Genomic DNA, 17,091 nt, shown 5'->3' with positions numbered 1-17,091 from the left:
CCTCAACTGCCATTTTGATCTGATGATAACCAGAATAAGCATCTAAGAAGCTCAAACGCTCACTGCCTGCCGTAGCATCAATGATCTGATCAATACGAGGGAGAGCAAAAGGATCAGCCCGACAAGCCTTGTTGAGGTCTGTGTAATCTACACACATACGCCAAGTGTCGTTTTTCTTAAGCACCAGCACCGGGTTAGCCAACCACTCAGGATGAAAGACTTCAACAATAAACCCGGCCGCCAAGAGCCGGGTCGCCTCTTCTCTAATGGCATTGCGCCTCTCTTCATTAAAACGACGAAGGAATTGCTTGACCGGTTTAAACATTGGATCAATATTGAGAGTGTGCTCAGCGAGTTCCCTCGGTACACCTGGCATGTCTGAAGGTTTCCATGCAAAGATGACCCGGTTCTCACAGATGAACTCGATGAGCACGCTTTCCTAGTTCAGATCCATGTTGGCACTGATAAAGAACTGCTGAGATGAGTCGCCAGGGACAAAATCCACCTATTTGGTATCATCCGTCGATTTAAACTTCAATAAAGGGTCATGCTCTATAGTTGGCTTCTTCAACGGGGTCATATCAGCCGGTCAACATTGTCTTTGTAAAACTTAAGCTCCTCCGTGGCACAAGTCAACTCAGCATAAGCAGCATCACCTTCCTCACATTGCAAGGCTATCTTCATGTCACCATGAACTGTGATGGTTCCTTTGCGACCCGACATCTTAAGCTGCAAATACACATAATAAAGTCGTGCCATAAATTTGGCATAAGCCGGCCGTCCAAATAGAGCATGATAGGGGCTTTTGATTTTGACCACTTCAAAAGTCAAGGTCTCAGCCATGTAATCATGTTCGTTTCCAAAAGCCACCTCCAAGGCTATCTTACCCACCGGATAAGCTGAGTTACCAGGCACCACACCATGAAAGACTGTAGAAGACGGCTTGAGATCCTTGTCGGTTAAATTCATCCGACGAAAAGTGTCATAGTAAAGGATATTAATGCTGCTGCCTCCATCCATAAGCACCTTATTGAACTTGTAACCTCCAACCTAAGGAGCAACCACCAAAGCTAGCTGACCCAGATTGTCAACCCGGAGCAGGTGATCCTCACGGCTCCACACAATGGGCTGCTCTGACCATCACAAGTATCGAGGGATTGCCGCTCAACCGTGCTTACTACTCATTGGTGAACCTTCTGATCTCGCTCGCATAGGCTCGTGGTAAAAACATGATATTGATCACTATTCAGCTGATACCCGGATTGCTGCTGTTGATTGCTTTGATTGGGTTGCTGATTAAAACCACCTTGATTGCCCTGGCCCTGAAATCCAGAGTTTGAGATGCCACCGCCAAAGTCGGGCTCATGAGAGGCAGAGCCTGACCCGCCATGATGGCCATTACCATTATTGTAGTCCTGGTGAAAGCCGGAATTCCTATACTCCCTCATGATACTACAATCTTTCCACATGTGAGTTGATGGCCTATCAGGATGACTATGTTTTGGGCAAGGTTGGTTTAATAACGCTTCTAAGTCAAACTTTTGCCTTCCAAACTGGGGTTGGAACTGTCCCTTGCGACGGCGATCACAACTTTGTGCATTAGTGTTGGCCACAAAGTTTGACCCGCCATCAGCATGCTTGCGCTTACAATTGTTGCCTTGGCTCTGGCCTGTCGTATTCTGTTGCGGCCCCTTGCCGTTTTTCTTCCCCTTACCGGGCTTCTCCTCATCAGAATCAAGATCCTTAGTATTTTCTGAGCCGACGTATTTGATAAGAGCCGCCATGAGCTCTCCCATGTCATTGCTATGATGTTTAAGCCATCCTAGCTTCTGCTTGAGGGGACTAAACCGGCAATTTTTCTCCGAAATTAAAACAGCAGAACCAGCATTGATGTTATCCGACAAGTGGATAATAGCTGAGACCCGGCGAACCCAATGGGCGGTTGACTCATCCTTATGCTGGATGCAAGTGACTAGGTTGATAATCGACAGAGGCTGCTTACATGTATCTTTGAAATTCTGAATGAAACGTGTTTTCTATTCAGTCCACGAGTTGATGGAATTAGGGGGAATCCCTTTAGCCAGGTTCGAGCCAGCCCATCCAGCATCATGGTGAAATATTTTGCGCGCACAGTGTCATTAACATCCAACATCTCCATAGCCAGCTCATAGCTCTCAATCTAAGCATCTAGAGGTTGATCTGCTATGTAATTGGGTACCTTTCAAGGGCCCATGAAATCTTTGGGGAAACGCTCATTGCATAGAGCTGGCACTAAGCATGGCACACCCACTATCCTGGAAGTCATCCCGCCTTCTATGGACGCTGACGGGTTACGTTGGAGTTGCTGATGAGCCGCCAACTCAGCCGCCAGCTCTGCCTCTTGATGTGCTCTTGCCAGATCTACCAAAGCCTACGCATTGTTATCCGCACGCGGCGGGTCATGTTCATGCAGCTGGTTTTGATGCCGCTCGCTGCTGGAAACCGTCGGTGACTCAATGTGCCTGCTATAACTTCGAATTTGGAGAGGAGTTGAATGCATCCAATCATGACTGTATGAGTAAGCCACCTGCTGAGCTACTGCTGTCTGAAGAAGCTCTCGTGCCTTTTGTATCTCCATCGCGGCAGGAGACTCGCCTTCAACGGGAAGAGCCACCAATCGCGAAGCCGCGGCAATCATATTACCCAAGGGGTTGGAGAAATGACCCAGCGGTGTTAACACTTGCTGAGACGAGTTAAGTTCAAATGAGGCAAGTCTGTTACGCGCGGTTCAGCCGTCGTCCTGGCCACGGGCAGTTCTCTGACCCGGGTTACGCAGGGTGGGTTACTCATTCCTGCCCCAGGCGTGTTGAAAAGATTTCTTGCCTCAAACTCTATGGGCGGACGGGTTTGCTGCCTTCTCCTCATAACGGCATTTGAAGCGTTTTGATCCAATGTGAGACGGAAAGACTCTGCTTGGATTCGTTGTGATTCAGCTTCTAGCGCAGCTCGCTCCGTTACCATCCTAGCATTCTCAGCACTAAGTGCCTCCTTGGCCTGAGCTATCTCATCCCGCAGCTTTGCAACATCAGTATTGTGCTGTGCTTGAGTCGCCGGAGTCACCTCTGCAGCTAAAAGAGCTGCCAGAGCATCCAAGAGTTCAGATAAAACCTGAGCCGGCGAGCGCACAGGGTCACTCGCCCCGGCTGTCGCAGCAACTATTGAAGTAGAAGTCATAGCCGCAGCAGTTGATGAGTTCATTATCTGTTGCGTACCAGCCATGAAAATAGCAACCCTGCTCAGCGGCTCATAGGAATCCGGAATACTGTCACCATCGAAACAGCCCCCAAGCCCGCAGTCTTCCAATTGGTAGATCGATTTAGTTTTGCCGGTTGAGGACTCATCACCTAAATAGATGGTTGTCTCTCCACCTAACATGTAACCTTCTTCAAGATCCACCCCATGAACAAAACCAACGAAGGCCGGTTTCTTGGTGGGTTGAATCTTAGCGGATTGCGCGCGCTGAGCCATCACAATCGTGTCGGTGCAGAAGTCTGGCTCAGGCTCCGACCCCCCCAATCTTGCTGATGAAGACATGAATCCCGCCGAAGGGGACCCGGTACATGTACTTTATTGAGCCGACCTCGGGTCCCCAACCGGCGTCGTCGATTTAGAGCTTGCCGCGGTGGCTCTTGGTCATCTGGCCCACGGCGTATCCCTTGATCCCTGCGAAGTTGCCCTTCAAAAACTCAAAACCACCATGCTCTGGCCCCATGGCGGGTGCCAACTGTCGTGGACTTAACACGACAGATGTCCTAGCAAAAGGACTTAGGTGTGGAGCCATCGCACTAGGTTAGCTTAAAGAGGTTGAACGGGACAAAGGACACATGGAGTTTACCCAGGTTCGGCCCCTCTTATTGAGGTAAAAGCCTACGTCCAGCTTATAGTTGTATTGCTTGAATTTCGATTACAAGGGAGTGAATACGCTTGACCTAGTTCTTGATTGGTTGTCTCTTGAGTTAACCTACCGCCGGGTCACCCCTTTATATATAGGTTGATGTCCGGCGGCTTACAGTCCCGGCCGACTCACACAAACGTGACCAGTTCGCTTTCTAACCAAACATGCCTTGTAGAGTGAGTTATCATATGTTGGTTTACACCTTCGGGCCTTAAGTCACCTCCGGGTCTTGGGCCTTCTCACCTTAAGCCGCCAACGGTGTAACCCGGCCACTCCTGGGCGGGTCATACCTCGGGGTTATATCCCCAACAGGTACCCCAAGATAATTAGCTAAACGGGTGGCATAAATCCCACCAAAGAAATCTCCACCTTTAGCATTAAGATGTAACCTCCTTGCAATAATAGCCCCCAAGTTATATCGTTTACCACCCGTTACCATACACTTGAGGACACTAAGATCTGATGCACAGAGGTGGCTATGATCATGTTTACCATTAATGCATCTGCCTATAAAGAGAGCAAAATAATGTATGGCGGGAAAGTGAATGCTCCCTATTGTGGCTTGCGTAATATTTCTAGTTTCTCCCATAGTGATGCTAGCAAGGAAATCATTATAGTCAGTTTTACGAGGTTCACTATGAATGCCCCACTGTGGGATTTTACATGCATCATTAAAATCTTCTAGGTCCATGGTATATGATTTATCATAAGATCGAACAGGACAAGATGAGTATTGCGCTTAGATGTAAATTCAAATCTCTGCACAAAGGAAACGGTGAGGTGATAGTACTGCCGGCACTTATCTGACACGAAGTCCTCAAGGCCAGCATTTTATACGTATGCATCAAACTCCTCCTTGAAACCTGCATGATTCATGAATTGGTGTGACGGCCATTCGCAAGACCGTACCTGAGCCTCCCTTGACGGTTCAAGGTCCGGCTCACGTATCGCGAGCCTTAGGGCTTGCTTCCTCGAGGAACCACCTTCGCATATCTTCCTAAACATTTTTCTTCCTCTGAAAAATTTCAGAAATTTTTAGTGACTCAAAATAGAAGTGAACAAAACTCAATAAAATTGATAGCAACTACTCCCACAAGTGCCCAGAGGCTATATCATTCATCAAAACTACTTTGTACCATGTAAATTTGGCATGCAAGCTCAAGAACAAGGTCACCACAGCAGCAAAAAATTGCAATAAATAAAGCACTAGAACAAAAACTAATTGGACATACCGAAGAATAATCTCTCAAAACAGTTTTACGAATGGAGCTTTGAGCTAGGAGATCGAAAATGGTACCAAAATGAGCTAGAACACGGGTTTGAGCAACGGACAAAAATTCTCAAATATTCTATAAAAAATTCTCAAATATTCTCAAATATTCTAGTGTGTTCTTAGTGCCAAAAATTCTCAAATATTCTATAAAAAATCATATAAATTTTCAGAGCAGTTGGAGAACTTTTATTTTTGGACATTTTTTATTGCACGAACAATTCAGAAAATAGACGAATAATACTGTTGTTTCTTTATTTATTCTAAATAACAGAAAGTAAAAAGTGGGTACAGAAAGTTATGCTTTCTAAATTCATCCATCTCATGCCCATCAAAACTAATCCATTAAGAAGGTTGACCAAGTCTTATTAACAAACTTCTTCTGAATGACATGAAACCGGAGAATTTTCGAATAACACTAGATTACCTCAACGGGGATATGCATGTCCCCAACAATAAGAATATCATATTTCTTTTTGATAGAAGGAAGAGGGAATTCAAAACCTCCAATACCAACAGTTAAAAAAATTCCAATAGAATTAATGCTATTCACTTGAGGTTGTTTCTTCGGAAAGTGCACCGTATGCTCATTACCATTAACATGAAAAGTGGCATTACCCTTATTGCAATCAATAACATCCCCTACAGTATTCAAAAAGGGTCTACCAAGGATGATCGACATACTGTCGTCCTCGGGAATATCAAGAATAACAAAGTCTGTTAAAATAGTAACATTTGTAACTACGACAGGCGCATCCTCACAAATACCGATAGGTATAGCAGTTGATTTATCAGCCATTTGCAAAGAGATTTCAGTTGGTGTCAACTTATTCAAATCAAGTCTACGATATAAAGAGAAAGGCATAACACTAACACCAGCTCCCAAATCACATAAAGCAGTTTTAACATAGTTTCTTTTAATGGAGCAGGGTATAGTTGGTATTCCTCGATCTCCTAATTTCTTTGGTATTCCACCCTTAAAAGTATAATTAGCAAGCATAGTGGAAATTTCATCTTCCGATATCTTTCTTTTATTTGTAACAATTTCCTTCATATACTTAGCATAAGGAGACATTTTCAAAATATCAGTCAAACGCATACGCAAAAAGACAGGTCTAAGCATTTCAACAAAGCACTCAAAATCCTCATCATCCTTTTTCTTGGATGGTTTAGGAGGAAAGGGCATGGGTTTCTGAACCCATGGTTCTCTTTCTTTACCATGCTTTTCCTAGCAACGAAGTCTCTCTTATCATAACGTTTATTCTTAGGTTGTGGGTTATCAAGATCAAGATCAATAGCAGGTTCAATCTCCACATCATTATCATTACTAGGTTGAGCATCAACATGAACATCATCATTAATATTATCACTAGGTTCATGTTCATTACCATATTATGTCTCAGCATCAAAAATAAAAATATTATTTTGGTTCTCAGGTGTGTCTATAACACATTCACTAGAAGCATGCAGAGTCCTATCAGTTTTCCTTTTCTTTTTATTAGAAGGACTAGGTGCATGAGTATTAACTCTCTCAGAATCTTGCTCAATTCTCTTAGGATGGCCCTCAGGATACAAAGGTTCCTGAGTCATTTTACCACCTCTAGTCATAACTCTAATAACATGTGCTCTTCCTATTCATCTCATTGAGCAAATCATCTTGTGCCTTAAGTACTTGTTCTACTTGAGTTTTTACCATAGAAGCATGTTTAATGATAAGCTTAAGATCGTTAACAGTTATACACATATAATCAAGCATATAAGCATTACGTTTCAATTGTCCACTAACACAAACATTGAAGCTTTCTTGTTTAACAATAAAGTTATCAAATTCATCCAAGCATTGACTGGCAGACTTATTATAAGGAATATCACCTTCATCAAATCTATAAAGAGAATTTAGCTCTACTACCTGTGCTGGAATATTAAGACCATGAATTTCTTCAATAGGTGGTACATTCTTACATCTTCATCTTTAATACATTTTTCTTTCATAGATTTCTTTGCCTCTTGCATATCTTCAGGACTGAGAAATACAATACCTCTTTTCTTCGGAGTTGTCTTAGGAGGTGGTTCCGGAAGAGTCCAATCACTATCATTGCTCAATATATTATTCAATAGCACTTCAGCTTGTTAAACCATTCATTCCCTGAAAACACAACCGCACAACTATCTAGGTTGTCCCTAGAAGCATCGATTAGTCCATTATAAAAGATATCAAGTATTTCAGTTTTCTCGAGAGGATGATCAGGCAAAGCATTAAGTAATTGGAGAAGCCTCCCCTAAGCTTGTGGGAGACTCTCTTCTTCAATTTGTGCAAATTTAAATATTTCCTGTAAAGCAACTTTTTTCTTATGAGCGGGAAAATATTTTTCAGAGAAGTAATATATCATATCTTGGGGACTACGCACACAACCAGGAGCAAGAGAATTAAACCATAACTTAGCATCACCCTTTAATGAGAAAGGAAACAACTTAGAATATAGTGATAGCGAATTTTTTCCTCATGAGCAAAATAGGGTGGCTATATCATTCAATTTAGTAAGATGTGCCATGACAATTTCATATTCATAACCATGGAAAGGATCAGATTCAACCAAATTAATTAACTCAGGATCGACAGAGAATTCATAATCCTTATCAGTAACAAAGATAGGTGAAGTAGCAAAGTTAGGGTCATATTGCATTCTAGCATTCAAAGATTTTTCTTTCCACTTGCATAATAATTTCTTAAGATCATCTCTATCCTTACAAGCAAGAAAGTCCCTAGCTACCTCTCCAGCCATAACATAACCCTTAGGTATAAAAGGAAGTTCATATCTATGAGAGCTAGTCTTATCTGGTGTTTCAAAGTTTTCAGTTTCAATAATCTCATCGGTTTTAGAAATTTCATTCTCTCAAACCCTAGCAAGTTGTTCATCAAGAAATTCACCTAGTGGCATAGTATTACAGTATTATCAAGTAAAGCAGTAGTATCATCATAGGCATCATGCATAGCAGCAGTAGCATCATCGATTAATTGCAACATATCAGAATTACTAGCAGGTAGTGGTGTCGCGAGCTTACTCAAAACAGAAGGTGAATCAAGTGTAGAGCTAGATGGCAGTTCCTTACCTCCCCTCATAGTAGAGGGATAGATCTTTTTTTGGTATCTTTCAAATTCTTCATAGTGATCAACAGATATAAATCCCAAGTGACTCAGAGAATAGAGCTATGCTCCCTGGAAATGGCGCCAGAAAAATGTCTTGATAACCCACAAGTATAGGGGATCGCAACAGTTTTCGAGGGTAGAGTATTCAACCCAAATTTATTGATTCGACACAAGGGGGCCTGTAGCGACCTGATCCCAATGGACCGTAGTCTCTGTGCTTAAGTGTCATCCCTGGATCGGTATTGCTGACACACACAGTATTCGAGGATTTATTGCAGAGTTCAATCACACACTTATTACAACGAGTGTCTCAAAAAGAGTACTTGTTACACTAATATGGCTGAAGGCCATCTAAATAAGATAACTGCGGAAGCTTCGAAGATAAATGAGTCCATCCAACTCCACGGCAAAACTGAGTGCATGAAAACGACCTATCGCACCTTACTCTTTGTCTGAAAACTCTTCAACATGATACGTTGCAGCTGTGTAGGTCAGCACATGGAATATGCTAGCAAGATAACACCACAGCACTTGGGCGGCTTGGGCGGAGGCTATATAAAGGGGGGCGAGGCCGACTAGGGGGAGGGGTGCGAGGCGGAGGCGGAGTCCGGCCAGACTCCGGCGATGTGCGGGAGCCGGTCTCCAACGGCTCGAGGAAGGTGGTGGCGTGGCCTCGGCCGGCTGGGCTTCGTCCCAGTCGGTCCGAAGAGTTTTTTTTTAAATCCGCCGCAGAGAAAAAATCCGCCACAGCATTTAGGACCACGTGAAAATTTTCTCTGGGCTAAAATGCAATTTTCAAAATTGGAATTTTTTCCTAATTTAACCGAATAAAATCTCAAATAAAAATTCAAATAAAATATATATTTTTACACAAAATTAAATTTCTATTATTTCCTCTGTTTTGAAGAAGTCATATTATCTTCTCTCCTTATTTTATTTATTTTTAAATAATTGGAAAAATATTTTCAAATAAAATCACCTTGATCGAATTTACCAATTCTGAAAAAATCAAAAATGGAATTTTATGAAAACCTCCAACTCTCTCACACCGTCCTTGAGTTTCTTAAGGTCTCTCAGATCAAAGTGGTCAAATAAACCAAATTCAAAATGCTCAAAATATGGATGCATATGATGACCTAGTGATTAACATCCAAATTGACAATTGGGATGTTACAGAGCCAAAGAATATTCTCAAGTATTAGCAGCTGAGTTGTCAATTCAACCACACCTGAAAGACTTAATATCTGTAGAAAAATATTAGTAGCCAAGTAGTACGGAAGTAACGGTAACGATGGCAAAAGTAATAGTAGTGGTTTTGTAGCAATCGTAATAGTGGCAATGGCAAAGTAACTTAGCAAAGATCAATATGTGAAAAGCTTGTAGGCAATGGATCGGTAATGGGTAATTATGTCGGATGGTGATGACCCACAAGTATAGGGGATCAATTGTAGCTCTTTTCTATAAGTAAGAGTGTCGAACCCAACGAGGAGCAGAAGGAAATGACAAGTAGTTTCCAGTAAGGTAATGTCTGCAAGTGTTGAAATTGTAAGTAGCAGCGTAGTTTGATAGCAAGATAATTTGTAATGAGCAAGTCACGATAGTAGTAAAAAATGCAGAAAGGTAGCCCAATCCTTTTGAGGCAAAGGACATGCCAAAACGGTCTCTTATGATAAGCAAAGCGTTCTTGAGGGTACACGGGAGTTTCATCTAGTCACTTTCATCATGTTGGTTCGATTCATGTTCGCTACTTTGATAATTTGATATGTGGGTGGACCGGTGCTTAGGTGTTGTTCTTACTTGAACAAACCTCCTACTTATGATTAACCCTCCCGCAAGCATGCGCTACTCCAAGAAACGTATTAAGAATAAATTCTAACCATAGCATTAAACTTTTGGATCCAATCGGTCCCTTACGGAATAGCGCATAAACTGGGGTTTAAGCTTCTGTCACTCTCGCAACCCGTCATCTAATTTCTACTCCAAAATGCATTCCCTTAGGCCCAAATAAGGTGAAGTGTCATGTAGTCGACATTCACATGACACCACTAAGGGAATCACAACATACATACTATCAAAATATCGAACACATATCAAATTCACATGATTACTTGCAACATGATTTCTCCAGTGACCTCAAGAACAAAGGTAACTACTCACAAATGATAAACATGCTCATGATAAGAGGGGTATTAAATAGCTTATTGGATCTGAACATATAATCTTCCACCAAATAAACCATATAGTAATCAACTACAACATGTAATTAACACTACTAGTCACCCACAAGTACCAATCTATATTTCCGGTAACAAGATTGAACATAAGAGATGAACTAGGGTATGAGAGGAGATGGTGCTGTTGAAGATGTTGATGGAGATTACCCTCCCCAAGATGGGAGAGTTGTTGGTGATGATGATGACGATGATTTCCCCCTTCGGGAGGGAAGTTCCCCTGGCGGAATCGCTTCTCCGGAGGGCAAAAGTGCTCCTGCCCAAGTTCCGCCTCGAGGCGGCAGCGCTTCATCCCGAAATCCTCCTCTTATTGTTTTCTAGGTAAAAATGACTAATATACCAAAAGATGGGCGCCGGAGGTGGGCCGAGGAGGCCACAGCCCCCTAGGGCGCACCAGGGGGCCCTGACGCGCCAGGGTGGGTTGTGCCCACTTGGTTGACCCCCTCTGGTATTTATTTGCTCCAATAATTCTTATATATTCCATCAAAAATCCCCGTGCAGTTTCAACTCATTTGGAGTTGTGCAGAATAGGTAGCCTGACGTAGCTTTTCCAGGTCCAGATTTCCAGCTGCCATAATCCTCCCCCTTGGTGTGTACCTTGTAAATTATGAGAGAAAAGGCATTAGAATTACTCCAAAAAGCATTATTATGGATAAAAACATTATAAATAACAGTAAGAAAACATGATGCAAAATGGACGTATCATATGGCATTCATCATGCAACAATTATAACCTAGGGTGACACATAACTAGCTCCAATTCATCAATATAATGTAGGCATGTATTACGTATATAGTCATACGTGCTTATGGAAAAGAACTTGCATGACATCTTTTGTCCTACTCTCCCGTGGCAGGGGGGTCCTAATGGAAACTAAGGGATATTAGGGCCTCCTTTTAATAGAGAGTCGGAACAAAGCATTATCACTTTTTGAATACATGAAGTCCTCAAACTATAGTAATCACCGGAAAGAATCCCAATTATTGTCACCTTGGGGTATGAGGATCATAACTCGTAATAGGTGTCTACAACTTGCAAGATAGGATCAAGAACACAAATATATTCATGAAAACATAATAGGTTCAGATCTGAAATCATGGCACAAGGGCCCTAGTGACAAGCATTAAGCATAGCAAAGTCATAGCAACACCAATCTCAAAATATAGAGGATACTAGGGATCAAACCCTAACAAAACTAACTCGATTACATGATAAATCCCATCCAACCCATTGATACGTCTCCAACATATCTATAATTTTTGATTGCTCCATGCTATTATATTATCTATTTTGGATGTTAATGGGCTTTATTTTGCACTTTTATATCATTTTTGGGACTAACCTACTAACCGGAGGCCCAACCCAAATTGTTGTTTTTTTTGCCTATTTTAGAGTTTCGCCGAAAAGGAATATCAAACGGAGTCCAAACGGAATGAAACCTTCGGGAACGTGATTTTCTCAACAAATGTGATCCAGGAGACTTGGAGTGGGCGTCAAGAAACAATCAAGGAGGCCACGAGGCAGGGGGCGCGCCTACCCCCCTGGGCGTGCCCTCCACCCTCGTGGGCCCCTCGTTGCTCCACCGACATACTTCTTCCTCCTATATATATCCACATACCCCCAAACATCCAGGAACACCACGAAAACCTAATTCCACCGCCGCAACCTTCTGTACCCGAGAGATCCCATCTTGGGGCCTTTTCCGAAGCTCCACCGGAGGGGGCATTGATCACGAAGGGCCTCTACATTAACTCCATGGCCTCTCCGGTGATGTGTGAGTAGTTTACTTCAGACCTTCGGGTCCATGGTTATTAGCTAGATGGCTTCTTCTCTCTCTTTGAATCTCAATACAAAGTTCTCCTCGAACTTCTTGGAGATCTATCCGATGTAATCTTCTTTCGCGGTGTGTTTGTCGAGATCCGATGAATTGTGGGTTTATGATCAAGTTTATCTATGAAAAATATTTGAATCTCCTCTGAATTCTTTTATGTATGATTGGTTTATCTTTGCAAGTCTCTTCGAATTATCAGTTAGGTTTGGCCTACTAGATTGATCTTTCTTGCAATGGGAGAAGTGCTTAGCTTTGGGTTCAATCTTGCGGTGCTCGATCCAAGTGACAGAAAGGGAAATGACACTTATTGTATTGTTGCCATCGAGGATAAAACAATGGGGTTTATATCATATTACATGTGTTTATCCCTCTACATCATGTCATCTTACTTAAAGCATTACTCTGTTCTTATGAACTTAATACTCTAGATGCATGCTGGATAGCGGTCGATGTGTGGAGTAATAGTAGTAGATGCAGAATCGTTTCGGTCTACTTGTCTCGGACGTGATGCCTATATACATGATCATACCTAGATATTCTCATAGCTATGCTCAATTCTATCAATTGCTCGACAGTAATTCATTTACCCGCCGTAATACTTATGCTCTCGACAGAAGCCAGTAGTGAAACCTATGGCCCCCGGGTCTATCTTCCATCATATTAATCTTCCAACACTTAGCTATTTATATTGCCATTTATATTACTTTGCATCTTTATTTCTATTTATCATAAAAATACCAAAAATATTATCTTATCATATCTATCAGATCTCACTATCGTGAGTGACCGTGAAGGGATTGACAACCCCCTTATCACGTTGGTTGCGAGGTTCTTATTTGTTTGTGTAGGTGCGTGGGACTCGAGCGTGATCTCCTACTGGATTGATACCTTAGTTCTCAAAAACTGAGGTAAATACTTACGCTACTTTACTGCATCACCCTTTCCTCTTCAAGGGAAAACCAACGCAGTGCTCAAGAGGTAGCAAGAAGGACTTCTGGCGCCGTTGCCAGGGAGATTCGCACCAAGTCAAGTCAAGATTTGACTCCCAACAATGAGCCACTTCTAGCACCGTTGCCGGGGAGTCTACGCACAAGTCAAGACATACCAAGTACCCATCACAATCTCTTATCCCTCGCATTACATTATTTGACATTTGCCTCTCGTTTTCCTCTCCCCCACGTCACCCTTGTCGTTTTATTCACCCTTTTTCCACTCGCCTTCTTCCCGTATGTATCTTTCTTTGTGTTTCCATGTGCCTTCTATTTGCTTGGATCTCTGCTTGCTAAAAATCTATTGATATGGATCCACTCAAAGTATTCTACTTGGATCATCTTCGATCCTTATGCGCTCGTGCTGAAACCCCAACTAGCCTAGTTGATGGGAAATCTTTAGATGAGCATGCTCATTTTGTGTGTAACCGTTTGTCTGAAAAAGGGAGACTATTATGGGGTCAAATAAACACATTGCTATGTTATGCTTGGAATCTTTGTGACATTATTGATCTTACTTGTTGCTCTAAGAATCCTAAAAAACACCTCCCCTACCTATGTGAGTTTGATGATAATGAAATCTTATCTTCTTATGCAAAGGGTGTTTATAGTTACTACGATATCGAACAAATTAAAGAATTTGTTGCTTTTAACGGTGCTTATGAAGTTGCTTCTTTGTTTGAAAAGTATGATATTACTCTCTACGAATCTAAAAATTTGGACATACTTAAATATTGCTATGAAAACTATGCTCATAATGTGTATGTCAAAGAATTTATTGATAGAATGACCATTGCTTCGGAAGAAAATAATGATATGCGTGAATCTATAGATAATTATGATTCCGATGATTTGATGAAATATACCTTTATGAACATGATGCTTGCTATTCTTGTGGCCATGATGCCAATATTTGTGAAGATGAGTTTGCTATAGTTCCTTATGTTAAATATGAGATTGTTGCTATTGCACCCATACTTGAGAGTTCTTTTGATGAAAAGCATGATTGCAATTATGTTACTATAAATTCTATTGATGTCAATTGTGCCAATAATATGCAAAACCCTATGCTTGGGGATGCTAGTTTTGCTTTGTTCACTAGTTGTTGCAATGATCATGATTGGGGTGATTCTTCTTTTGATCTTGAAAATTTATTTAACCCTCATGATGAATATGAGATTGATAATAGTGTTTGGAATATTATTGAAAGTGGGTTTGGAAGAGTGTCAACTTTAGATCCCACATATTTGGAGAATGTTCAATCTTATGAATTTTTTTATAAAAGTGGGTTTGGAGAGGTCATGACTTTAGTTAATGTTAATCCCACTATTTCAGAAGAGTGTCAACTTTGCATACATGTGGATCATGTTGAAAATATTTTATGTGATAGATATATTTTTTAATTTGCTTATGATCCTACATGTAATTATTATGAGAGAGGAAAATATGGTTGTAGAAATTTTCATGTTACTAAATTACATCTCGTTATGTTGAGATTGCTATTGTTTCTTTCCGCTTCCTTGCATATGCTAGTTTTTGCTTCCCTTGATAATTTGTTTTCCTATAAGATGCTTATGCATAGGAATTATGTTAGACTTAGATGTGTTTGTCACGTGTTTTATGATGCTCTCTTTGTGCTTCAATTCTTGTCTTTCATGTGAGCATCGTTGAAATCTTATGCCTAGCTAGGGGCGTTAAACAATAGCGCTTGTTGGGAGGCAACCCAATTTTATTTTTATTCCTTGCTTTTTGCTCCTGTTTAGTAATAAATAATTTATCTATCCTATGTTTTGGTTTTGTTTTTTGTGTTTAATTAGTGTTTGTGCCAAGTAGAACTTTTGGGAAGACTTGGGGAAAGTCTTTTTGATTTTGCTGTAAAAAACAAAAACTTTAGTGCTCACGAGAATTGCTGCCATTTTTATTTGTAAAGTGATATTTAGTTAATTCTTTTTGCATATGATTAATAGATAAATTACTCACGTCCAAAAATTTATTTTAGAATTTTGGGGGTTCCAGAAGTTTGCGTTAGTTACAGATTACTGCAGACTGTTCTGTTTTTGACAGATTCTGTTTTTCGTGTGTTGTTTGCTTATTTTGATGAATCTATGGCTAGTAAAAGAGTTTACAAACCATAGAGAAGTTGGAATACAGTAGTTTTAACACCAATATAAATCAAGAATGAGTTCATTACAGTACCTTGAAGTTGTGTTTTGTTTTCTTTCGCTAACGGAGCTCACGAGATTTTCTATTTAAGTTTTGCGTTGTGAAGTTTTCAAGTTTTGGGTAAAGATTTGATGGATTATGGAACAAGGAGTGGCAAGAGTCTAATCTTGGGGATGACCATGGCACCCCAAGGTAAAATTCAAGGACACCAAAAAGCCTAAGCTTGGGGATGCCCCTGAAGGCATCCCCTCTTTCGTCTTCGTCTATTGATAACTTTACTTGGAGCTATATTTTTATTCACCACATGATATGTGTTTTGCTTGGAGCGTCTTGTATGATTTGAGTCTTTGATTTTTAGTTTAACACAATCATCCTTGCTGTACACACATTTTGAGAGAGACTCACATGATTTGAAGTTTATTAGAATACTCTATGTGCTTCACTTATATCTTTTGAGCTATATAGTTTTTGCTCTAGTGCTTCACTTATATCTTTTAGAGCACGGCAGTGGTTCTATTTTATAGAAATAATTGATCTCTCATGCTTCACTTATATTGTTTTGAGAGTCCTTTAGAACAACATGGAAATTTTCTTTTAGGAATAATATAAAAAATTTCATAGAAGTGCATTGAATACTATGAGAAGTTTGATACTTGGCAATTGTTTTGAGATATGGAGATGGTGATATTAGAGTAATGCTAGTTGAGTAGTTGTGAATTTGAGAAATACTTGTGTTAAGGTTTGTGATTCCCGTAGCATGCACGTATGGTGAACTTTTATGTGATGAAGTCGGAGCATGATTTATTTATTGATTGTCTTCCTTATGAGTGGCGGTCGGGGATGAGCGATGGTCTTTTCCTACCAATCTATCCCCCTAGGAGCATGCGTGTAATACTTTGTTTCGATAACTAATAGATTTTTGCAATAAGTATGTGAGTTATTTATGACTAATGTTGAGTCCATGGATTATACGCACTCTCACCCTTCCACCATTGCTAGCCTCTCTAGTTTCGCGCAACTTTCGCCGGTACCATAAACCCACCATATACCTTCCTCAAAACAGCCACCATACCTACCTATTATGGCATTTCCATAGCCATTTCGAGATATATTTCCATGCAACTTTCCATCATTCTGTTATCATGACACGTTTCATCATTGTCATATTGCTTGCATGATCATGTAGTTGACATCGTACTTGTGGAAAAGCCACCATTCATAATTCTTCATACATGTCACTCATGCATCATTGCACATCCCGGTACACCGCCGGAGGCATTCACATAGAGTCATATTTTGTTCTAAGTATCGAGTTGTAATTCTTGAGTTGTAAGTAAATAAAGTGTGATGATCATCATTATTAGAGCATTGTCCCAAGTGAGGAAACGATGATGGAGACTATGATTCCCCCACAAGTCGGGATGAGACTCCGGACAAAAAAAGAAAGAAATGCCATAAAAAAGAGAAGGCCCAAAAATGAGAGAAAAAGAGAGAAGGGACAATGGTACTATCCTTTTTCCACAC

The sequence above is a fragment of the Triticum urartu genome, chromosome 3 (genome assembly GCF_003073215.2).
Source record: "Triticum urartu cultivar G1812 chromosome 3, Tu2.1, whole genome shotgun sequence".
NCBI lineage: Eukaryota > Viridiplantae > Streptophyta > Magnoliopsida > Poales > Poaceae > Triticum > Triticum urartu.
The sequence above is the reverse complement of the archived record's forward strand: the minus strand, read 5'-3'. Positions refer to the sequence as shown.